Here is a 25,801-nt window from a genome sequence, read left to right as displayed (position 1 = left end):
CATTGTCTTATGCAGTAAAATATGAATCATTAAAAGGCCATCAGGGTGTTAATTAATTAATAAATAACTTTATTTTCAGTACCTGTCGTGTAGGTGGGCAATAACGGTGCGATTAGTGTTTATGGAAAATTCCTACTAAGCACGTAATGGTTGTTTCTTGGTAGGCACCAATTCTTTTGATAAATTAAGAGATAAGTTAAAAAAGCTGTTCATGTTAATTTTTTCTTAAAGCGACGTAAACTACACTTAAATCAACTTTAATAAGTTTTTTAGAGAGTCATAACTTTTGAAGATTGCTTACATCATTACAAACAAGCGTCGTTATTTTTCCAATTTAAAAACACGAGTAAACTTGTACTATTCCCAAACTAGCGTGCATACGTCATTCATGATTCGAGCCTCCACCCGAGGTGCGGTGAGGTGCGGTGGGGTGCGGTGGGGTGCGGGGGTGCACGGGGCGCAGACAGCGCGAGGGTAGGAGGCTGTGGCCAGGTGAAATAGGGCGGTGTTGGGAGCCGAGTGGGTGGGGAAGGGAAGAGGGGGTCGGCCAGGGGTAGGGCGGCTATGCCACCGCCAGTCAGGCGCGGGACGTCGCAGCGTCGAGACGTTCGCTCGCCACCGGCACAGTCGCCTGTAGGACGCATCGAAACTCAAAAACAGTGGGCCCCACTCTTGTGGGGAAGCACCCCTTACATTCCCAAACGTAAATAATCACCCGAAACGAATTAAAAAAAATTACACATATACAAGAAGGGTTAAAACACCTGACTAACGGCCACGTTGCTGAGCGTAACATGTGGTTGGCGCTAGCAGCGTGACTTTCGAACAACTTCCGAATCAATGTAATAAAAGTTTTAAGCGCCAACTTAAATAAAACATCTGATAATATAAGTTACTACAAAAAAAACATCAGAAGATTGTGAAAGAAAAAAATAAATTAAAAAGGTTCGCGCTGTCGAATTATTATTATTAGAAGGTAGTGCATTTGCCAGGAAGTGAAGTGGTTACGGGTGGTAACTGGTGTACGGTGGAGGATATGTCCCCCCTGGGAGCCCTGCGCAGACCCCGGGGTACCTGCGCCCCTCAACTTCACATTCACTAAGGAAAAAGCAAAATGGTGCATACTCACATATCGGTATTTATATTGTTCTTTTTTTATTAGGCTAAGATACCTTTTAATACTGATTTAATAAGAATTTCAATAAAAGTGAGGACGGATTGTTTCAGGAAATTTGAACAATTCATCAATTAACAAGTTAATTTAAAAGTTCTGTGAAAGTCCTACTGAAGTTCTATTACTATATGAACATGGGCCAATTTCTGCGAAAATTTTAAATAATAATAGAATTTTCACAGTCCTTGAAAATTAAATGTGAAATTTGATGAATCGTTTAAAATTCTCTGAAACAACGCGTTCTTAGTAATTTTAATATTTTTAGAAAAATACAAGGTGTCCGGGGGTCAAATACGCTAACTTCGAGAGATTATTCTACATGAAGGTATAAGTGAAAAAGATTAATTATCTTTTTCAAAATTTTATTTTCCCATTAAATTTTTTTTTAAGTATAAGGATTATTATTTTCCCATACAAACCTTTCAACGCTTTTCCCTAAAATCTACCTTAAAATGGTGGAATTTCAAAAAAAGTTATTCACCTTTTTAACTCGTACTATCAAGAAGAATCACTCCCGTAGTTTTTGCACTTTACCCCCGGACACCCTGTATTTAACAATTCAAAATAAGCATATTTCTTTTTTTTATTTCAAATGATTCACAGTGAAATTTTTCTAAAAAAAGGTGCTTTTAAAAATGTCTATTTTCAATATGCTTGTCAAATGTTACAAAATTTTAATTTCTATGATAACTATTGTATTAATTAGTGTACTTTTAATCGGTAAAACAGCTCCATCGACGGTATATTGTCTATCTGATAATAAAACAAACACGTGTGTACGTAATTAGCCTATTTAGTATATATAATTTAATGTTATATTATTATTATTCTCCATCTTGATTTATTTCCGGGAACAAAAGATTAATTATTCCGGTATATAAGTACGCAGAATGAATTTTAAATGGGAGATTGAACATTGTTATTTCAGCAAATATTATTATTATAATGTGTACATGATTTTCCTTTAAGATGAGAATTTTACAAGGCATAACAAATTTGCCGAATTGGACACATAAATTATTCTAAATGAGATGGTATTTAATAATTGAACATTTACGGTTTATGAAATAACCGTATTATAATAAAATTAATTTTCTGATCGTCAATTGACGTTTCAGCCTTATGTATTCGATGGGATGTAAAAGAAAAATAATAAAAGTTTTATTTATTTCTACTACAACATCCATAAACCAAAAGAAAAGCTTTCGGGTCAAATGCTTTTCGATATTACAAAAGTTTGCGATATCATAACCATACAAACGACACGCAACTCACGTTAAGTTAAAAATCTAATATAGCCCCTACGTTATATTCTACTAATCTCTTCAGGAAAAAATATTTAAGATTATTCTGGAATAAACAATTATTATTATTATTATAAAATCCACCAATCGGTCTGTGAACATTATTTGGAACAAATTAAATGTGTTTTTTTTGTTGTTTGTTTTTGGGGTGTTATGCCGTGTTGCGCTAACTCCTTCTTTAGCCGACGTTTCGGACAGCGTTGCAGTGTCCATCATCAGGGCAGATCCGGTAGATCCGAAGATGTGTCTAGAAGATGGATCTACCGGATCTGCCCTGATGATGGACACTGCAACGCTGTCCGAAACGTCGGCTAAAGAAGGAGTTAGCGCAACACGGCATAACACCCCAAAAACAAACAACAAAAATGCTTTTGGCCGTGAGAATCTAAAAACTTACCAAATTAAATGTGGCTCGATTTTTAAAGCATACCAATATTAAATCAATACATTACCTCAATTCTATAATCTGGAGTTCAATTGAGAGATATTTTACAAGTCACCTACGACTTGTAATACTATTTTACAATGTTCAACGTAAAAATATATATGTACTCGTGTAAACATATAAGTTGAGTATATGCGACTTGTCGTGTCAGGATATTTTATGCATACATAGAATACATTCGCAAGTCACATGCATCGTATATATTGTTTTGACGTTTCATTTGATATGGATCATTTCAGCAGATTATAATTATTGTTCAGTACGATAAAAAATAATTAAGAATGCGACCTATACCTTTCTACGCTCTTAAAACCACCTTTAAGAGGAAGCTACAAACCAAAAATGTGTATATTCTTGGTATACCTTATATTGTAGGTAATAGGCATTAAAATCGCTTGACAACCGGAGTTTAGAAACGGTCGATTTCAAGCACAAAACTGTTTTTATTTATTTTTTAAATAATTTTATACTAAAGCAAAAACGTTAATCAAGTGAAACTGTCACAGATAATCTTAGCTATAATACTGTATTTTTTAAAGCTGTTTCCTTTATGCGTTCATACCCATAGACATATGAATATTAGTAGACCTGCCCTAAGTGATTAAAAGCGTATTATCCCCACTCCCCATACCGGTTCCATTGGAACCGGCTGGGCTGGCGTATGGCCTCAAGTGAAATTTGAAAACGTGACGTCATCATTCTTGTGCGAACTATGGTCGAGGCATCATCGGTTCATTTTACGAAATAACACGGCAAAATGTTGACTTGTACTATGAAAACTTGTAAAAATAGATGTGAAAAAGAGAATAAACCCAATTGTCGTATTACATTCCATATATAAGCATTATTTTACTTTATTTTAAGCATATTCACATCGTATAATATAGATCAGTTTTAGAAACATATTATACTATCATATCGAGAAACGTCTGGACGCGAAACACAAAGCTGGTTGGTTGCTGGGAAGTAAATTTTGAACATTTATAAAAGTGTCTTAACTAAATACTCGAACGAAATATTCGACTCTGAAAATACAACCGAATTTTTTGCCGAATTTGGACTTCGCAAATTTGTTCATAACGTGGCGAGTAATTTGCGCTCCCATGTAAAAATGTCTATTCATTCCAAAGCAGATTTTACTTTTAAGAAGTAAATGGTGATATTATAATGCGAGATGCCTATTTACTGTCAGATTGATTTATTGACGAATCACAGTCAGCTTAACCCCCTTCGTTCTTCAACAGTTGATTTTACCCCTCGCCATTATCTTCTCGTATATTAATTCCTATGTCTGTGGTTCATACCATATATTTTTTAGTTGTTTACATTTATATTTTATATTGAGTAATTTTTTTATTTATTTGTATTCTAATCAAGCGAAACGATAGGAAAACCTTCAATTTATCTAAAGCATATTTTTTGGTATTCATAATGTACATCAATTCGTTATAAAGATTAATCAAAATAGAGATTTAACTAAGGCACTAAGCTTCGCCTTAAGTATATGTCTTTCATAGTATGACCGAGTGCCGTATGAATACGAACAAAAGAAAACAATTTCGAAATAGGTACATTTTTTATTCATATCATATTCAAGTATAAATGAAATGAAATTTCTTAATTTATGATGTATACAAATTAAATGTTATAAACGAGTTAAATAATGATGGAATCTTCAGAGTAAACAATATCTTTGTTTTAATTATGATAATGAATTTGCCGCCTTTTGCCTTTTTTTTTGTGGTTGTATGTATTTTTGGATGATAGAGCTGAACAACAAAAAAATCACATAAATTAAAAAAAAAATAATAATAATCTCGACAACAGCGCCACCTATCGGATCCAAAACTATCTTATGTTTCAAGCTGGAACAAACCATACACATTCACAAAATTTCATTGAAATTACATTGAGATCTCAGTAAAGTAGCATTTTTGAAAAATACTCAGTATTCAGGGCGCAAATGCAAGACTTGGGTTCAATCTTTCAGAGGCGTTTTTTCAGGTTATATGTTACCGAACGTACTGATATTTTGAATAGGTACCATGAATTGTGGTCTGAAGGGTAATCAATAACAAGACTTCTGTAAAGTAGTCCTCAAATAGGTTAGGCGGTTTCGGAGATTACCGGGTACAAACACAGTGACACGTGATTTTTACACATTAAGATATATTTTTTATTTGAATACCGCACAAGAGTCTCAACTGTATGTTGTAAGGCTGAAGGTTGTTAAGGAGAAGGGGAAGAGGAAGGTGGGGAGGTCCTGGCTTCTTTATTCGACGGCTACACCCAATTGGGTTATATTGTGAGGCTGAAGGTAGTGGGGAGGGGAACTAGTTGGGAGTACTTGGTTATTCAGATCTGGTCATCAAACACGGCTAAAGCCATTATTATTTTCAATGAATAAATTGTGAAATAACAAATAAAATTAACTTTCACGCCTCGGGATTTGAACCCATGACCTTCGGTTTATTAGTCGAGAGCCTTACCCCTAGAACACAGAGGCCTATATTTATCTCTTAAAAAAGATTATGCCTTCCATCGCTCATAAATTAATGTACCTGTATCAGATCGGAAGCGACCTGCAGCTGTTATTGCCTCGAGATATTCAAAATAACAAAAGATAAAAACGTTATCCGAAGTAAACACGTTTTTGCCTCAGGCACTAATTTTGTTCATCCCCTTTACAAATTAATAGATACAGAGCGCTAAAATTCCTGCCTGCGGATTCATCTCGCATGCAAACTTTACATATTTCCTCAAAAAACAAACATTTTGCAAAAAAATATTGATTTTTACTTGAATTAAATGTCTCAAATTTTTAGCTAAGCTGTTGCTACCACATTTACGTATACACGGATTCCGGAAAATCGTAGTACAAACGGCAAGTGTGAATCTGAATCACATTTGGAGTCGAAATTGTTATAAAACTTTTTTGATTTGAGCTTTAATTTTCGAGTAAAACTAGACAGAAATTAGATATTATTGTTAATTTTTTTTAATTATGGTCGCTATGGTGTTAATATCAACTGTTTAATTTCTTTTAAAATTCGTCGAAGCGTAGACCCGGCTCTAAAAGTTCTTTTAACCAAATAGTTTGTCGAAAAAAAGGAAAAGAAAAACAAAAAAGATCGAAATGCTCATTTTTTTGGTTCTCTATGTGATTCAGATATACCAGTTTTCCGCTTGTCCTACGAGTTAGCGAAACATAAAATTATGGTGTGAATCAGATCAATATAATGACAATGACAAATTAAACTGATGCACAGAAGTTATACAGTTAAAATGTATACAAATTTCTCACAGATTTATTTGTTTGACGCCTACACCTGGTAGGCGTCAAACAAAGAAATCATAAAGATCTCATCTCGAATTTGCATCTATCATTTGGAATCCACAATACCAAACTTATATTAACCGAATTGAAAATATTCAAACAAAATTCCTGAAACACCTGTCGTATCGTTTTGAAAATCATCAATGTTTTCCTATTACTCTTTACAAACGAAGAAAATTTTTTGACGTACTGTTTCTGTACACAATTGTGAACTGCCTTATTGACTCCCCAGCCCTGTTAGAAAGGGTTGCATTTCATTGTCCTGAACGCAATACCAGATCAAATACCTTATTTTATATACAACATTTCAAATCGAAATACGCACAAAACTCCTTGCTCGGGCGTATCTGCAAATCTTATAATGTCTTAAGCGATATTGACATTTTCCACTGTACCCTTAAATCGTTTAAAACCAAATTAACCTTACTATGTACCTAAGTTAAAAATATTACTTCTGTATTGATTAGTATTCTCTTTTTAATCATTGTTCACACACACTATGTACTTTATTACTTTTAATTAATTTCTAGCTTTTATAAATACTATAAACGGAACTTAACTGGTTTAAATCATGTTCTATATTTTATGTTCAATTTTTTTTTGTCAAACTGTATGTTTCCTAAATAAACTAAAATAAAAAAAAATAATAAAATAAATAAATACGAATAATGAAAAGAATCTCTTGTGTAAATGTAGGTATAACACCAGAGCTAAGAGAGCAGAGATGAAGTTTGATTTTCTTCTTAATTTTTGCTCGTCGGTACAAGGTCGGTACTTGTTGACTCAAATCAAGCGGCATGATGTTATCTCGTCTCGTTAAACTCCAGATGTCGAATGTGCCTACTTCATGACGTCATCATATCTCGTAACGAGGGTTGAATAAGTGTGGGCGCCCTTAAGGTCGGGCCAGAAGAAATCCACCTACGCGGATCGTATTCTGATGACACTGTAATTGGGCAAAACTGTTTTATCTCGGCCTAAAGATTTCTTTCCAGTCTATGACGGTGATTCTTTATAACCTTAGAGACTGGGTACCTGGTACAGAAAAATCTTCATCGTTTTGAAGCAGTGCAAACTCTTAACTTCTGACGTCTTGAAATGTGCATGGCTTTTAATTTATAGAATGTTAATGTAATCGCATCTATTTTCAGATTATCTACTTATATATTCATCTACTTGGGCGCAAAAATAAGACTCTACACCCATTGAGCTATACAATTAGAGGCGTTATTGCTTACTAATGTCTCACCGAAACTTGTTCAACTATTAGAAAGCGATAAGTGGAGCGGATTCAGTAGTTTTAGTGAGAGCCTAAGGAGGTCAACTCAGGGTAAAAAAATGGAAACTATTTTTTGGCTACATATCGCATCTAATTTTGAAAAAAAAAACAGTTTATTTCTCGGACGATGCGCGATATTAAAGCTAGTATTCTATAAAACTTTAACGAAATAACCCATTTTTGTTCTTGTCTTCGTGTCGTATTCATTCATTAGTGAGACAGGTGTCGCAGGCTGTCAAGATTTTGTAGCAGTTGGACAGTTATTGAAGGACTGGAAGGAAGCTATATATTTGAAGAAGATAAAGTTTTTTGCAGGTAAGTAGGAATTAAATGATATTTCGATTTCTGAAAAATTTCTGATATCTGTAAAAACTGTTACTTATGAAATAATAAGAACAAGCAGGGGCGGCTCGTGACTTTTCAGTGAGTTAGACTGGTGAGATTTAAAAAATCGACAACTTTGGAGAGGTACAGGGCCGGCCCTGAGCCAAACGGCGCCTGGCCCGAGAAATATTTTCGCGCCCCTTGTAAAGACGCCTAGGTAGGTATTACTTAGGACTTTGTAATCAATAATATTTGGTTTTTATGTAGCACCGCAATGTGTTAGGTATTAGGCGCCTTGGCCATTTGACTGATCCAATTGCACCTGCCTGGCCTGCTTGCTCAGCCGCACTTTACATAAACATCTTACTCTACTCTACATAATATCGTAGCTGAAGCTGACACTCGGGTTACTACTTGGTACATAATCTGCGTACGTATGTTTTTACTTTAGACAAACTACTTGTAAAGCTAACAGCGTGGAAGATGTTCAGTATCGCTACGATGAGATACCACCATTCAGAATCGAATCTTTGATTAAGGTTTGCTTTGTGTAATGACCAGATCTGAATAACCAGGTACTTCAGACATCATTTTCCCTCCATATTTGCACTCCCACCTTTTTCAGCTTCACAGCATTCCAGTGGGGATCACATAGTTTCTCTTGTTACGGGAATTGCAGATACTTATTGTGCCTCACTACTTAAAGAAAAAAAATTACGAGAGTGATAGATAGGTACAAATACACGGTGTCTGGAAACTCTTAGTGCAAGCAGAAAACTGGTGATTCTACATCACGCGGAAAACCCAAAAAAAAAATTTTTTTTCAATATGAACATTTTTTTATTATTAACTTTTTTCATTTTTTGGCATCTAAAGGGATAAACACTTTTGGGGAAGTCTTCGCTTCGGTGCATTTTAAAAGTCACTAAAAAGCTGATATTAACCCCCCAGAGACCGATTTTTTTCAAATTCTAATTAAAACAATCCAACTTCGGACTTAAATGAAAAAAATAATGTACAAAATAGACTCCAAAGGTCATTTAGATTCACCAGTTTCTCGCTTGTACTACCAGTTTCTGGACACAGTGCATAGGGATTGCATCTAGGAAAGTTGTGATAAATGTTTTAGAACTATGCAATTTTCATGAAAGATTAGTGGTTATTGCTCTTTCAGAAATAAATAAACATTTTTTTACTTTGCAGATGAAAATCAATTTTAGTAAATGTAATCAGATCAAAACATACAAATTCGTTTTATGTGACTACTATTATATAAGTATCGTTTTCGTGCATAGAACCCTTCATTAAGTTAGCGTAAACCTTTCTCCGCTGGAGGCGATCGTTATTTGTTTTGCTATACCCTAATTAAAGCTTCAATGATTTTAAGGCTTTAAGGGTGGCTCGGGTACAATACCTGCGCGGGAAACCTTCGTTCATGTGATTGACGATTGCAGAATGTACTTATGGACATTTAATTAATCATGCCTCTACACCCGACTGTAGGTAAACATTGTCCGGTAGACAAAATTTGAGGTTTCTACGACTTCGTATAATAAAAAAAACAATGTATTTTTATTAGAAATCGTTTTGAAATGTTTAAGTGGTGTTTACACTTTATCCGCTAGGTATATGGAATAATAAAGTTTTTATGTTCAAATAATAATTTAAGGTTAGATTATGTCGTATGTTTACATACAAAAATGAGTTAGTTTTCAATTAGGTACTTAAAAAAATGAATTATGTAGCGCAATTAAATTAAATTTGCAAGTGCCGTTTACTCTAAACCTACAAATTTTCTCAGAGTGGGGTTTATATTATTAATTAGTAGAATTAATATTAATTGCAATTATTGAAGAAGAATTTAATCAAACCATTGAATATTATATTGTTACTGTCTATTTTAAGAGCTTGAGATAGACATTTCAAAAGTAAGACAATTTTTTTTATTTGTTTTATAATTATTTTATAGCTAGTGCATTGCGACTACTGCAAATGTATAAGAAGTCAAAGTTAAATTAAATAAGTTCATAATTCAGATATGATTAGAGGCTATAATATTGACCTTTTTAAATTTTTTATTTGATCACAGATATGTTAACCGGCTACATACGCTAATTATTAATTTTAATTTTATAAATTTCCTTTTATTACCTTTAGGTTTCATTTTTTTCCTTGCTGTTTCGATTCATGTTTCTATAATATTAAAAATATTACTTATTAATGATCATTAATATTTACATCTTAATCATCTATTTTCCTGGTGCATTCAGCATCACTTCGACAAGGCGCCTCCAAATATCTCTATCTTGCAATTAATTTTCATTGGTATTTTGTTATTGTTCGTTATTTCATAGTTAGTTCACCCACGAGAAAGACATCAAGAACTATTAGACTAACTCAAGGTGCAGTAAGGTGGGTGTAAGTCTGCCATTGGGGAGAAAAAATAGTTATTTACAGTCGCATTTCAGGGGTGCTTTGCAAATGCCTTTGGAAATGGTTCTTAGTTATTATCTATAACAGGTGAGAATCCAATCATTATCCTCCAGATTCTTAAGAAAACCATGAATAAAATAACGATTGGATAGATTTGGTGGTTGTTTTCGCAAAATTGATGTTAATAACCTCTTTAGGTATTCATGCAACATGGAAATATGTAATTTTATCTGTGTCTATTAGTATTTACTAGAACAAAGAACAGAGAAGCTGAACTAACTCATAGAAGTGAATAAATTAATTTTCAAAATAACTAGATGATTTCCAAATAAAACAAATCTTCGATATATGAAATAGACAGTAGCCTGCGCGAAAAGCAGATTAGTAATTAGAACAAATGGGAATAAAAAATATAGGTGACAATAGACTAGATGTCCTATAGATAAAAGGGGCTCTTCTGTACAAATAGACTAGATGTCCTATAAATAAAGGAGGCTCTTCTGTGCCATAAAATATAGGTGACAATATACTAGTTGTCCTATAGATAAAGGGGGCTCTTCTGTACAAATAGACTAGATGTCCTATATATAAAGGAGGCTCTTCTATGCCATAAAATATAGACTAGATGTCCTATTGATAAAGGGGGCTATTTTGTACCATAAAATATAGGTGACAATAGACTAGATGTCCTTTAAATAAAGGGGGCTTTTCTGTACCATTACATATAATAATTTAGTCACTAAACAAAACATCATCTCTAAATAGTTTGAAACAAAGTCAATATCTGCGTTTGTCTGTGTGCGTTTAGTTTTTCTAAACTATGCAACGGAGTTTGATAGGGTTTTCAATATAATTTAGAGTATTTATTCTGGAAGGTTTACATATATAATACATGGATATTATATTTATTGAAATTAAAGAAAAGTCGAAAAGTTTAGAAAGGCCGGGTATAAGTCAACTAGTAGAATTGTAATAAAGCTAAATCGTTTAATCATCATCACGGATCTCGATGGTCTGCAAACGTCAATAGGGCGTTGCTACTAAACACAATCATTGAAGATGAGTGCAAATGCAATGTTGGTACTCGTAAGTACCGATTGACATATCGATAGTTGACCCGTCAAGCCATTTGAAACCCGGAAAGTCACAATCCATCAGAGATCCGCGATCAAAGTGTCATTAACGCGGGTACAGGTTTCATCAATTGAAATTCAAGGTAAAACTGTTAAATCAAAATTCATAAAAAAGCGAAAAAAGGAGAAAATGAAAATATTTTTTTTATACGTTTTTGAAAAGTTCTTGATTATCAGTGAATCAAAAACGTGAGTTGGGTCATGTCAATAGAAAATGGCACAAATTTAGTCAGTTAGTCGACCAATAAATCGCAAATGTATCAATATGATATGATTACTGTCAGAGTGTTTTAATCCCTCTTTAATTCTCAACATGCTAACACAAACAATTATTTGTGTCCGCACTAAATATATTATTTTCCGTATCGAAATTTTAGAAAGAGTCAATTTAGAACGCCACAAAATTGGATATCGGTGGAGATTGCCAAATTTATCTGGTTTTAAACCTGTCACACCTTTCCAAACTGGGGTCAAAATATACAGCTTAGTAAACAGTGACCGGAATAACAACCTGGATGGTAAAAAATAACCGAATAGTCTAATGGAGGTCAAAAAATGTGACGAGTTTTTACAAATGCAAACAAAAGCAACCTATTCATGAACCAAAATAGACATGGACAAAATGAACATGTAAATAATAGAAACCTCCCCAATATTATTTTTTAATCTAAATTTGTCGTGTTTTTCAACTGGCAACAACAAAGTTTGTGAATTTAACCTTATTTTTTTATTAATAAAATTTCTAAATAAATCTCTTTATTCTATCTAATGTTTCAAAAACAAAATCTAAAAACAACGTAACAATACACAAGTATTTATCAATGTCTTCTTTCTGTCAAATTTAACGTTGTTTCGCATGCTGTTCACCAAAGGATGCTATTATTTTCCAAGAATTCTTCAAGTGAGATTTAATTACGAATTCCATCAAAATGTTCAATGTTCACACTGTTCACATGTCGAAAGTCTTTACTTTTTTGTATTCGTATTCTTTGGAATCGGTATCACTTTAAATGTTTTCCACGATTCAAGGAATTTTCCTTAATTTAATGTTTCGTTTATTAAACTATGAAACTGTTCTCCTATTACATATAATATATCTTCTGAAATTTGAATATTTATCGTATCTTGTCCAGACTTGATTTGATGTTCGATAGTATTATTTCACTTCTTTTATTTTTTTCTGACCGTCTATAAATTTATTTCGGTGGAATATTATTGTTCTATTTGTGTGCGCTTAGATTTCTTTAAAAATATTTGAAACTAGTTCGGAGTAAAGTTTTGAGGTTGTAAATTCAAATGTACCTGAAAACTGGGTATATTTTAAAGGTGGGAATAATATTGTTCTAAAGAAATATTTTTTTTTATTTTAAATAAGTTTTTGTTTAACTTGATCGTGCCATGTCTTCCTCGGGCGTCCCCGGCTTCCACCGTTCAGTAATGTATACCACATTGTTACTGAAAAAAAAACTACATAATATCGATTTTAGTTCGACTCCGTATCTCTTTCCAGTGTAGAGATAATGCGTTAAGTCTTCCTCAGGCGTCCCCAACTTTTTCTATCGTTTACTACCTAATTGTTACTATTAAAAACTACAATATATCGACTATTAAATATCTGTATGTGACTCTGTATCTCATTCCATTGAAGAAATAGTGCGTTTAGTTTTCCTCGGATATCCCCGGCTTTTTTTACCATTAAAATCACTCTCTAAACACTCCTGACACTAATAAGAACAAACTCTTGATATTTTCATCGAAATTGGTTAAGTGGTTTTTGTGTCTATAGGAAACAAACAAGCATACATCATTTTTATATTTATTGATAATATTTTTTGATTCTCTGTATTGTGCACAGGTTCCTATTTTTATAATTACCTATTATTACCAGCTCTGTATTGTTTTTGTTAAGTTATGTTTATGTTATACTTATGTTAGTGCGCCCTACTGTCGAATTTGGCAGCCATCTCTGGTCCGGAGCCCCTAAATACCTGAAAAAAACCCTTGACTGTGCAGAAACGGGCGGTCCGTTTGATAGATTCCCCAATCTTAACAAACGGACTGCAATCTTTAGAGCACAGGCGTCAGGTAGGTATGCTGTCCTTGTTCTATCGGTATTACAATGGAAGATGCTCTGAGGAACTAGCGTCATTGATCCCTTCGGCACCGGTGCGTAGTCGGGATACACGCCAAACGCGCGCCCAACATTTGTACACGGTTGACATTTGTCACATGAGAACGGGTCGCTTCTACGATTCGTTCTTAAGTTCAACAGCTCGGCTGTGGAACGAACTGCCGGCCTCTGTGTTTCCTCCCTCCTACAACATGGGACTCTTCAAGACCCATGTTCACTCCTTCCTCTCCACAAAAAGACCCTCCACACAGCATCCCCAAAGATGACATAGGCCCTGAGGGAAATTATTTTCTTCAGGGCCTCCTGTGTGGAGATAATATAAAAAAAAATGTTATGTTTATGTTATGTTTATGGTAGGTTTATGTTTATGATATGTTATGTGTGTGTTATGTTATGATATGTTTATGTTATGTTCATGGTATGTTTGTGTTATGTTTATCTTTATGTTTTATAATCACATTTGTTTACTCTCATATGCTGTGTTTGTTTATAAGATTGCCAATTTCATAGTTCTGTTTAAAAAAACGCTACTAATTTTAGATAAATCTTTGGTTAAATAACGAAAAGCGCCACAGGTACCTATTATTATAATTTTGTGATAACCTACTGTTACCAGCTCTGTACCGTTTATGTTAAGTATGTTATTTTATGTTTATTACATGTTATGTTTATGTTACGTTTGGTTTATTTATGTTACGTTATGTTAATTGTGTATGGCCAAGATCACCCCTGATGGGTGAAAGCCAAAACAAAGAATAATAAAAATAATAAATAATTATCTTTTGACTTTAAAAGTAAAATATCCGTGGAAGCTGGAATCTTTTTGTACTAAAAGCATGATTTACAAATATTTTTTTTTTTATCAAATGATATTGTTCTACTCGAAATCCAGTTCAGGATCTTCAAAAGGGAAATGAACATGTTGAATTGTTTTTCTCATATCCAACCGCTGTTATAATGAAACATTTTATTTCTTCCCCACAGCAAATACTTTGCCAACATGTCAACAAGCTTCGATCGGCTGCCATAATTGAAATGGCTTGCCAAGTTCGTCGGAACAACTACGAACAACACACGCGAATCCAGTTAACCCGGTCACATTTCAAAATTCGGTATACCCCGGGAACATTAACAACGATACTTCAATTAGAGAGATGCTTCATTAGGAGGCCTAAGTAAACATTGCCCTCCGAGTGTTCCTTAAACTATGAGCACGTAATTGCCAAAACATGTTTTTACTATATCACGAAATACTTATAACAATAAGAACTATAATTAAACGTATCATCGGGGGCAGGTTATTATCGTTACCAACCGCTCCAAAGATTCCAATACAACCTTAGAGGCTTCGGTTTGATTATAATTTAAAATAAGTAAACCAGTGTATTATTACGCTTATACTATTAAGGGATTGGCTATAGTTCACGATTAATAAATATAATAAATAGTTAACAATCTTTGTTTGTTTTGTCAAAGGGAATATATAATAGAGGATAGTAGACATTTTCGTAGACTTTCCTCTATTATAGAAATGTTTTGTTATTGAACATAACATTATCTATCTCTATTTTTGTCTCTTATCTTTGTTGTACTATTTGTCATTTGAGTGAGCTTTCGGATAATTTTGTATTTATTTTTATTTGTTATATATTTTATTCTTTATTTAGATGTATGAGAATTAAAGCATCCTAAGTCTGAGTAGATTTTCGTAATTGTTGGATCTATTTGTGTATTAAATGAGTTTTTTATAACTGGATTGTTCTCGTTGTTGAAATCATTTGTTAAAACCCATTGTAAATAAATAAAAAGTCTTTATATTACTGAAATATTTTGGTGTTTTCGAGCAGTATCAATTCATGTATTTTGAATAGTTGATTTCGTGCATGTAACGGGAAATAATGTGCAATTAATTATTGTGGGTGCTAAAAAAATCTGTGTTAAAAAGTGTAGCGAAATTTACATTTAACAAATATGACACATAATTCTTCAACGGAGTATGTCGATATTTCCATCTGTATATTTATCAAGGTTTATTTTGAAAAGTTTTATTTGATCTCGCGTATTACGGATGGATAGTTGGATGGTTGGTTGGTTGGTTGGATGGTTGGTTGGTTGGTTGGTTTTTTGGTTGGATGGTTGGTTGGTTGGATGGTTGGTTGGTTGGATGGTTGGCTGGTTTGATGGTTGGATGGTTGGATGGTTGGATGGTTGGATGGTTGGATGGTTGGATGGTTGGATGGTTGGATGGTTGGATGGTTGGATGGTTGGACGGTTGGACGGTTGGATGGTTGGATGGTTGGATGGTTGGATGGTTGGATGGTTGGATGGTAGGATGGGTCGATGGACCAAGAAACACTGTTTTTTCACCTAAACAAGAATATTATTTTCTTCAATTGTCTATAAAATGTAGGAAAATAAAACGATCGATTGAGTGATACTGTTTCTTGTTGATAATATTGAATTTACTCCGACCGATGGTAGTTAGATGGCTGGTAAGTTGAGTGTAATCACGATAATGTTTCGTCTTATTTCAAATAACAAGTTTAGTACATTATTATAACAGTTGAAGACCCCCTTTTATTTTTATTTCCTGAAAAACATCCGCCAATATTCGGAGCACGTACACCGTCCACAAAATTCTATACGTATGTGTAATATTATATCTATGTGGCGTGTAGTCTGTAAATGTCGAAAATCTGTGCCTACACTAAGGACGAGTTGTTTCACAGAATTTGAATAATTCATAAAATTTCAAAGATGATTTTCAAGTTCTGTGAAACAACCCATCCTAAAAAAATGACAATTAAAAAATTCGACAAATTTCTGATAAAATTGAATTTGGTAAGAATTATTTAATCACTTGGCCACAACGATCATCGGACGAAGATAATTGAATGGGAATTTGTATATATTGAATGCACAATATTCATATCCGTACTTGAAAATCTAACCACGCAACATACCCTTGGTTATTGAACAACACACGCCACTGAATATTGAAAAATGATTGATAATTGTGGAGCAATTAATATGGCTGTAAAATATAATTATTTTCAGTTTCTTCTTCTTCTGATGGCGTCTTCTATCGGAGGATATATTTAGGAAAGCGCTTCAAATCGTTTGATGATCTAATTTCATACAGAAAAAGCTAATCGATTTTAGCGTGAGACTACAAACAGATTTTCAGCTTTACAGATAATATTACCAGTTTTTTTAGGTTAGGCTCTATGATTAATCATATATTCTCAACCTATCAATGGCATCTCTTAAGTACGAACGAAATTTAAAAGCATGGTTTTGAGGGATAACAATGCGCCTGTTCGCAGGAGCTAGCAGCTTTGAGTCTATGCGAAAGTTCCAGTGCAACGGGCTGGAATCGGCAGATAAGGGCGAGATGCCTAAAGACGTCAGAAGTTCGTTCTTTGTAATATAGCTCGTATGTAGGTCATTAGTCCTCCTCCTTTAATCCGGGACTCTTCAAGTCCCACATTAACACAACCTGTCACATCCCACAACCTCCTTCACAAAGTCACCTAACGTAGCAGTGATGTACCTACTGATGGTACGGACAGTTTCTCCTCGCTATGTTGAAAATATGTATATATTCCCGAAAGCAGAAGCACTTGTACTCGGTAATATCATAAATAGATTTAATGTTCGCAAGCACACCCCATTCTTACTTATAAAAGTAGCACATAGCGGTGCCTAATAAATTAACAGAAATTGTTTCTCACTAATTAAATTATAAAATAAATAGCAAACTTTGTAAAGCACTTCATGTCTTGAATAGCAGGTTCATTTTAAGGGATATATATATAAATTTAATTATAAGCTTCCTGAAAGTGAATACACAAAATATTTTACTCGGTATAAAAGCTTACTGAAATATACGAAGAAAGAGACAGTTATTATAAGTTAAAAATAAAATAAAAAAACACACACACTTTGTAATACACCACTTTTATTAAATTAATAAATGACAGAATATTCCTAAGTCTAATAAATATACATTTTCTGATTCATATTACCATGTTACTGAGTGGACGTCAAGGCTGCGGGTTTTTCGTGTAGTCGAACACCACGCTAATCCGCTAATTATAGGAATAGCAACAATCGACCTCTATGCAGACTGTGATGGCTGACAGACAGAAGCGCATCGCTACATGCATCATTTATTGTCTGGTGGATTCCTATACGCCAATTATAATGGCTACTGACTGTAATCAAGACACATCACACCATATTGTGACAAACAGGTTAGCCAAATAAAGTGACTTAACTCTATTTCGATACAGCTTCTGGAACTAAATATTTACATAAAAATGAAATTGGAATAAAGTTAAATAATTTAGAAGCCCTCGAAATTAAGAAAGGCGTCAAAACTCCAACATAATTTTTAATAAAAAAAATTAACTGATAGTCCCATATTAAATTTGTTCCCTTAACCTCCTTTCTACTTTTATCTCATTCTTTATTTGTATTATTTTCTGTGTCTGTATGTAATTATGATGGTTAATATATATGTCCTGATGAAGCTTGAGATAAGGGAAACCTGATTGACGGTACGACGGCTTAACGGTGTATAAAAGTGGTATATGAAAACTTGTGTTTATTCATTTGAGAGGAAGCTATTATATTTTTATTGTCACAATGTAGGTAATAGGAATTAAAATCGCTTGACAAACGGAGTCTAGAAACGTTCGATTTCAAGCACAAAAGTAGTTTTTATTTATTTTGTAAATAATTTTATAAGAAAGAAAAAATTTAATCAAGTGAAAGTGTGACATATAATCTTAGCTATAATCCTGTTTTTTTTTTAAGTTGTTTTCTTTACGCGTTCATACATTTCCATTGAAAAGATATTTTTTTAGTGGTTTACATGTATATTTTTTATTGAGTAATTTATTTTTTCATTTGTATTCGATTCGAAGAAAACCTTCAATTTATCTAAAGCATATTTCTTGGTTTTCATAATGTACACCAATTCGTTAGAAAAATTAATCAAAATAGTGATTCAGCACTAAGCTTCGCCTTAATATAAATTATTATATGGTTTGGACAGGAAGGTACACGGAGACAAGTGAGTATTATTATGTATCTCATAAAATTATTGGTAATCCGGTTAAAAACGAGATTGCAGGTACTTAACGAATGAATCAATATGTCTGCTATTAAACTTTTAGTAAAATACGAATATATTTTCACGATGTCGAAATACGTGTTCATTAAAATCCGAAAATTTTCTTATTTCATCATTACACATTATCAAGGGAAATAAAAATATGTATATTAGGAATTTACTAAAAGTTTATCAAGAAACGGCCTGCGATACCGTTTCTAACCTGATTACCAATAAGTTGATAATGAAAATTAGCAATACTTATTTTTCTCCGTGTAGTATCTATCACAGATGAACAAGGAAAGTGGTGTTTAAAATATTTTCTTGTGAGTACAATACGCCTAAGGAATACGTGGCATGTTTTCTATACAACGGTTATGCACCAGTATATTAAAGAGACGATCACAAATTGAGGTAAATGTAAGTATAAAAGGTCAAAGGGGTGTAGTTTTACTATTTAGTGACATTGAAAAGATAGTTGCTGAACTGTCTGTAAGTGACGATGAAAATGACGATGGTCAACGCAGAATCGGGAAGCAGTTGAGTCGTTTTGATTGGCACGTTCTGATAAGCAGAAGTCATTGCTTTCGGAATACACGGAGAAAATTGAGTACGACTTTTTTTAATCAAGATACTGTTAAAAATGTGAATGCATGACCATTTCATAATAAAATATTATTAATTCAGAATATATCTGAATACGTGTTCACGCAGGTGCCTTTGTCCAAATAAATATAATGGACGAGATGCGAAAATATTATTATTTTGAAGAACACGTGTTCCGACTTCCTCATAACATACCTTTTCTATACTGATGGTTTGTTTGTGAAATTTGTCAAATCATTCGTTATAGGCCTCTAGTCCCGTTTTTATCTTAGTAATTTTTTTTTTGTGAATGAAAAAGTACATTGGATCCTCAATGAGTATACATGTTATGCCCATATAACTCAACCGCTTTCAATATAAGTGCATTAAGTATAGATCCCGAGATTAGGTAAAAAATGTTTTTCGGCGTGCTTCTAAAGCAGAGGTTCCCAAACTTTTTTGCCCCGTAGACCACTTGCCAAACATTTTTTTTTCCGTAGACCCCCTGCCTGCCAAATATTGAATTTTCCTAAAACTATTAACGTCCCATGTGATAATCATTTATTTTTTTAGTAAAAAGATTCCCTTCCCTTGCCTGTCCAACAACCAGGTGGCGGTACAGTGCCTATGTCTTTACACTGTGTGACAGGGGCACCCTTGTGAGGTATTACACCAAATGAAAATGAAGCAGGATAAGCATCGGGAATTTATTTCTGTAGCTAGCCCTACAGAACTGCCCCTTAAGTTCTTTTTCAGTGCTTATTCCGGTCAGTTCTTCTTATCACATGAATGAAGCAGGATAAGCAACGGGAATTTCTTTCTGTAGCTGGTCCTACAAAACTGCCCCTTAAGTTATTTGTCAGTGCTTATTCCGGTCAGTTCTTCTTGTCACATGATATCCGATTCTTCAACGTTCCATTTCGATAGTCAAAATGTCCTCAAACTTAGTTTTGAAGTCTGTGTGAAGTGCATTTAAATGTTGAACGTCATTATTATCCTGGACGTTTTTCAAAAACAAGTTGGGGAACTAGGAAATTTTGCGGCTTCCAATGTGCAATGTTTTGCTTGAATATATTAATTCTGACGAAAAAAGGAAAGTAGACTCTATTTATATACCTCAATTAACAACTTTACGAAATATAAAAATGCAAATATCGAATAAGTAATTTCTCAGTCTATTATGTTTGTTATTAGGTCGATTGTGTCATTTACGGAACTCCTATATGGGGGTCCGCTCGTATATACCCCCATTTGAATCTCGTGGACCCCCAAATTTTTTTCTTGCTAACATAGACCCCCACCAAGCCAATATCGACCCCTGGAGGTCCATATAGACCACTTTGGGAACCTCTGTTCTAAAGTGTAAAAATGGAGCATTCCTGTTGAGGACAAGGATGGACGTAGGAATTGATGGTTCGTTTATTTTCTCATATTTAGATATGTGTGTAGGGTTCAATCCTTCCTGCGGAAAAAAATGGGTTATAATTAGTCAGGTGAAGCTTGAGTTCGGTGAGTAGAAAAAGCATTCAAGTATCTACGTAAACAAGTTATTATTTTGTTTAAAAGTTTATTGTTTTACCTTTAAATGGATGAAATGGTGTAGACAAGGAATACAAAACCAATTTATTAAATAAAAGCATGCGGTGAGACCCTTCCCTGTAATAGGGATAACCCTTTGTTAGGAGGTACGAGATCAGGTGTAAAAATAACCACAACCTTAGAACTTATACACATTAAATAAGGGTCATAAATAAACAGATTTATGGAAAATGATTTTTTGCGATATTAAAAAAAAAAACAATCTTTTTCCGCCGTTATTCACACTGTGGGAAGATAAACGGCGAAATCTCAATCTTGTAGAGCCCCGGGATGTGTCTGAATCTCGGGATCACTACAGAAGCCTGGAAGTGTAAAATACATCATTAGATTTGAGGTAGGATACATTTTTCATGGTTATCGTCACTTTATCGCCCCAAATCATCGTGTAATGGATTTGAACAACTTTATTTCGCCAGCGGGTTCTAAAAATAATCTTTTCAAATTAATGTGTGAGTTTTATTTGAAGTGGCATGTTTTACAATGTTTAAATACACAGTAAATAACGAATTTTGAAGTAATTAGGTATGTAAAAAATATGTTCAAATGAAATAAGTTCTTTGTTAAAATAACTTTATATGATTTATACACTTCGGCAGGTTTCGGTTAATCTCAACCTTTTTCAGGACAGTAAACTATAAACTAAATTAAAATCTTCATCTTTACTGTAATGTCCTGATGAAGGTTGAGATCAATCGAAACCGGTCAAATCAAATAAAGTGGTTTTATACAAACAACTTTTTTTATTTGTACAATGTGCTACAAAGTATTTGCTTTATTCGATAGTAAATATTCTTTGTTCTCTTCTTGACAATCTTCATTATGCAGGCTACATCCAGAACTGCACTCGTACCAGTCACGTAGGTTTTGAAGCAGTGAGATGCTCCTTCTTATGAAGTTGATGCCTTGTGAATTTTTGGCCAGCGCTACACAACGGCTTTCAACTTGCGGCTTGACGAATTTTATTGATAAGAAATAAGTAAAACCTAAATTCTAACAGATTTTTTTTTACAGAACACTATAATTAAACATTATTCATTTACAATCAACACATCGATTTTAATAAAAGAAAATTTTCATTAAATTAAAAAATTTATTACAATTGTTTGATAATAATTTATACCAGTAAGAATTAGAATTCGTATAAAATACGATGAATTGAAAAAAAAATCTTCAAGCGTTGTATCCTTCAATTTGATACATTTTGATTACAAGATTTTGCTGGCAGATTTTTTATTGCGAAATTAATTAAAATTAATTCGAATAATACGAACTTATTATTTTCCCTCATTATAAACGCTTTATGGCTTTACATCAAATTTCTTCTCCCTCAGGGTCAAGTAGAAAAAGACAAAATGTTGGAAGAAAGCGAGAAATCAAAGGAAATTGTTTTAATGTTTTCAATTTCATTAAATGCGAAGTATTCAACAAACTTAGCAAACATTGGGAATGAAATAGGCATGATTTTTCGTCACATTTTACTCTTTTTTTGTTTTAGGCAATTCACCCTAAAGCATTTTACTCTTGATGAGTTAGAGATCAAAGTATTGCCCCGATTGCATTAAATGGCTTTGGCTTTATTTAGCTAGTAGAACTGAATAGTCAGGTACGTTTTCCAGATGACACTCAACTACTGTATTACACAAAAAGGGTCGCGGAAAATATAGTACCGTGCTCCCTCTTCAAGATTTCAAAAGCTTGACTCCTGAACAAATATTTGGTTTCCTAATCGAAAACTGCCCCAATCGTTCCGTATTTACCGATAAATTTAAAGGCATTATGCAAAAAGCCTTCCGGCGAGGCTGCGGTAGCTACGGCTTATATAAATAATCACGTAACATTAGCAAGAATAATGTCCTTTCTCGGAAAAGCTATTTTTACAAATTCTCAGTATTATTCGTCCGTTGTCAGTACCTGAATAAATACCCCGGGAGGACGAAAATATCTTAAGAGCCGACCAGAAATAAACGGTGAAAGTTCACGTTATGCTACAGATAAAATTATTTATGAGATCGGAAATACTTACATGCCCCGAGTCAGACTATTAACAGAGATTGTTGTTTATAGTAACTTTGCACAGTTCACTCGCTTGCTGCAACGAGGTGAAGACGCGGCTTGGAGAGCAGCGAGCTGTAGCTGTTAGATATTTTAGCTCATCATTTACTTCCGCTTACCTTATGACCAGCAATATGCCCTGTGATTAAAGCTTTTACATACGAGGAGTATAATACGTGGGCGTGGCCTATCTCACGATATCGCTCGTAATACAATGCCATATAGTCGTCACCAGTATAGGCGGCTTGTACTCACAAAAATGGGTGGACGATAAAAAAAACATGTCAGTCTATCCACTACAACCTGTTGAAATTATCCGCATGCGATCTATGAATCAAAGTGGTGCCATCTCGGCACGATAAATAAATGTATTGAGTCTTCGGGAATTTCCGTCTCGCGAAGAATTCTGAGGCATCTCTTACTTCGGAGAAATTTCGGTAAAATTGTCAACATCCATGCTCTGCGCATATAGATAATTTATGTTTGCAGGCGATATTTCTTGGTGAATGATATGGAATCCTCTCTAACACATGATACAAATAAATAAAATTGAAGCCGGTTGAATTTTACTTAATATTTTCACATTACTTTTATTACTATTATATGCTTTTGTTTCTGGTGTTATTATAATAGGTTAATAATTATGATTCTTGGATTGAATAACATTTCAGGAGTGCGTATCTCCAACGCTCCTTAGCGCTAGCCCGTACTGGTTGCCCCAGACGGGTAATAAAATACATTTGTGATGGTAGTATGGGATTGAATGGCCAAATAAAATGTTAATATATATTATATTCTTCGTGCGTAACAAGCTTTGTATATTATGCAGCCAAAATATATAGTAAAACTTCCGAGTACTTACCGCAGAGAATCTTAAAAAATTGCAGACATCTTATTGTATGAAGTAGCAATTTAATATAACAGAATTATGTAAGTCAAAAGCGATAATGTTGAAGCTGGGGAGAAAAGATTGTGCGATATAAAATGTTTTAATATCTATAACAGATTTTTTAAGCATGAATTATATAAACGTCTATTTTTTTATCATTTATTAACTTTCAAAAATACATTTTTTTTACTATTAAGTCCCGTTAAACTGATTGATATCAGTTTGTCAACGGGTTCTTTTAACAATTACTTTTTAAATACATATACAATTTTAACAAGTACATAAAATATACAAATAATTACATTAGTACAAAAAAGTTCTTTCACATAACCATTTTTTTAACATACATTTCCTTCTGTGAGTCAATTCACAACTTTTTAATGAGTTTGGTAACATGTTGTAAATTATTGGAACGAGGTATTCTAGAGTTCTTTGACCGTATTTTTTCAGGTATCTGGGAACTACAAGTCCATCGTTTGCAATTAGTCTTGTATTATGAACATGTGTCACTATTTTATTATGTTCAGATTGAGATGTATGCTGACTCGCAATTTTAAGCCACAATATAGCACGAACAGATAATAAATTTACAGAATTGTATAGTAATGACTTTGGTACGTCATTTCTTTGTTCGTATTTAGTTTTGTTTAATAATAATTTTACCAAAGAATATTGTACATTTTGGACTGATTTGTTTTAGTTGAATGTCCCCATGAAGTTATTCCGTATCTTATTAGGGATTCCGCCAATGACAGGTATACTATTCTAAGGGTATTTGGTGGAACAAAAAACTTCAATCTATAAAGTTTGCTCACTATAGCTCTAAGCCGTGTGCAAACTTTTTGTATATGTATATCCCATTTAAAATTACAATCAATTGTTAAGCCTAGATATACGTATTTTGAAACAAGTTCAATATTTTTATGTAAGCATGGTTGTATTGGTAATCTAATAAATCTTTTGATGCGAGTTATAATTATTTATCGATCAAACAAGTTGTTAAAGAATAGGCATAGCTAAAATCGACAATTTATGGAGGTGTATGTCATAGAATCAAAGTCATTCCTGGAAAATCTTTTGTTATAACCTTAAAACAACGAAACCAAAAATGGATTTTGTTTTGTAGAAAATGTGAATTTTCTTTTCACATTTTTAAAGTAATGATCGTCGGCGAAAAATAATGATTGAATGTTTGAAAAAAGGCTATTATTATTAAATTTCTGGTAACATAGGCAGTATTTTTCATAACAGACATAGTACAGTGGCGTTCATTGTTATTTAACCAGGGGAAAGCTGTGGATTTTTAATTACTTTTTTTTAACTTTATTTGAAGTAGATACCTTGACGATGATAGTTTCTTAAATAAGTTGTAGGTAATTTTTTCTTTAAAATCGTCTGTAAAATTGGTAACTTGATGTTCAACTATGTGTCTGTGCTGGCAGCTATTATTTTTTATGGACTGCATGCCACTGGTAATACCAACAGTACGAGTGTACATATTTTTCATTTATATTCAATTTACCTGGATATCGATCTGCTACTTGTGTATTCCTTTTGGCATTTGTATGGGTGGACCCCCATAAAATATGTATCATTATGATTGCGATATTTCCTTTAACCTCCAACCCCATTAACACGAATAAAACGCTAGTTTTGGGAATATATGAATTATTTAATACACCCCTCAAACAGTGCCTATATTTCCTTCAGAATTTGTATTTAAATTCTCTGGCTTATTGGAGAGCAACGTATAAGTCAGATGAAAGGTAAGAATTGAATAAACGGTCTATAAATGAGCGTGTGGACACGCGAGGAGCCTTTGACACTAAGCCCATTATTTATCAAGGGATAAGCGTGAGAAGGAGCACTAATCATTATACATTCATTATATTTTAGGGGTAGAATTTATCAGAACGGAATAGCATTAACTCTCCCGCAGCCAAGTGGGGGAGTAGGTAGTTCACAAAATTACTATCCTCTTTATATTAGCTTAAATA

General features: G+C 33.5%; 1 protein-coding gene across 1 annotated transcript in view; it reads left to right on the top strand.

The window, feature by feature from the left end:
* The first annotated feature begins 626 nt into the window (after positions 1-626).
* Positions 627-25,801, top strand: part of rdgA (retinal degeneration A) — a 539,333-nt gene continuing 514,158 nt past the window's right edge. Inside the window, exon 1 of the mRNA XM_089632263.1 lies at positions 627-1,135. The gene's annotated coding sequence lies outside the window, so the exon portion shown is untranslated. The remainder of the gene's footprint in view (positions 1,136-25,801) is intronic.

Source organism: Hesperophylax consimilis, chromosome 5 (genome assembly GCF_061612785.1).
Source record: "Hesperophylax consimilis isolate HC1 chromosome 5, BYU_Hcon_1.0, whole genome shotgun sequence".
Lineage (NCBI taxonomy): Eukaryota > Metazoa > Arthropoda > Insecta > Trichoptera > Limnephilidae > Hesperophylax > Hesperophylax consimilis.
This window is presented reverse-complemented; position numbering and strand designations above follow the sequence as displayed.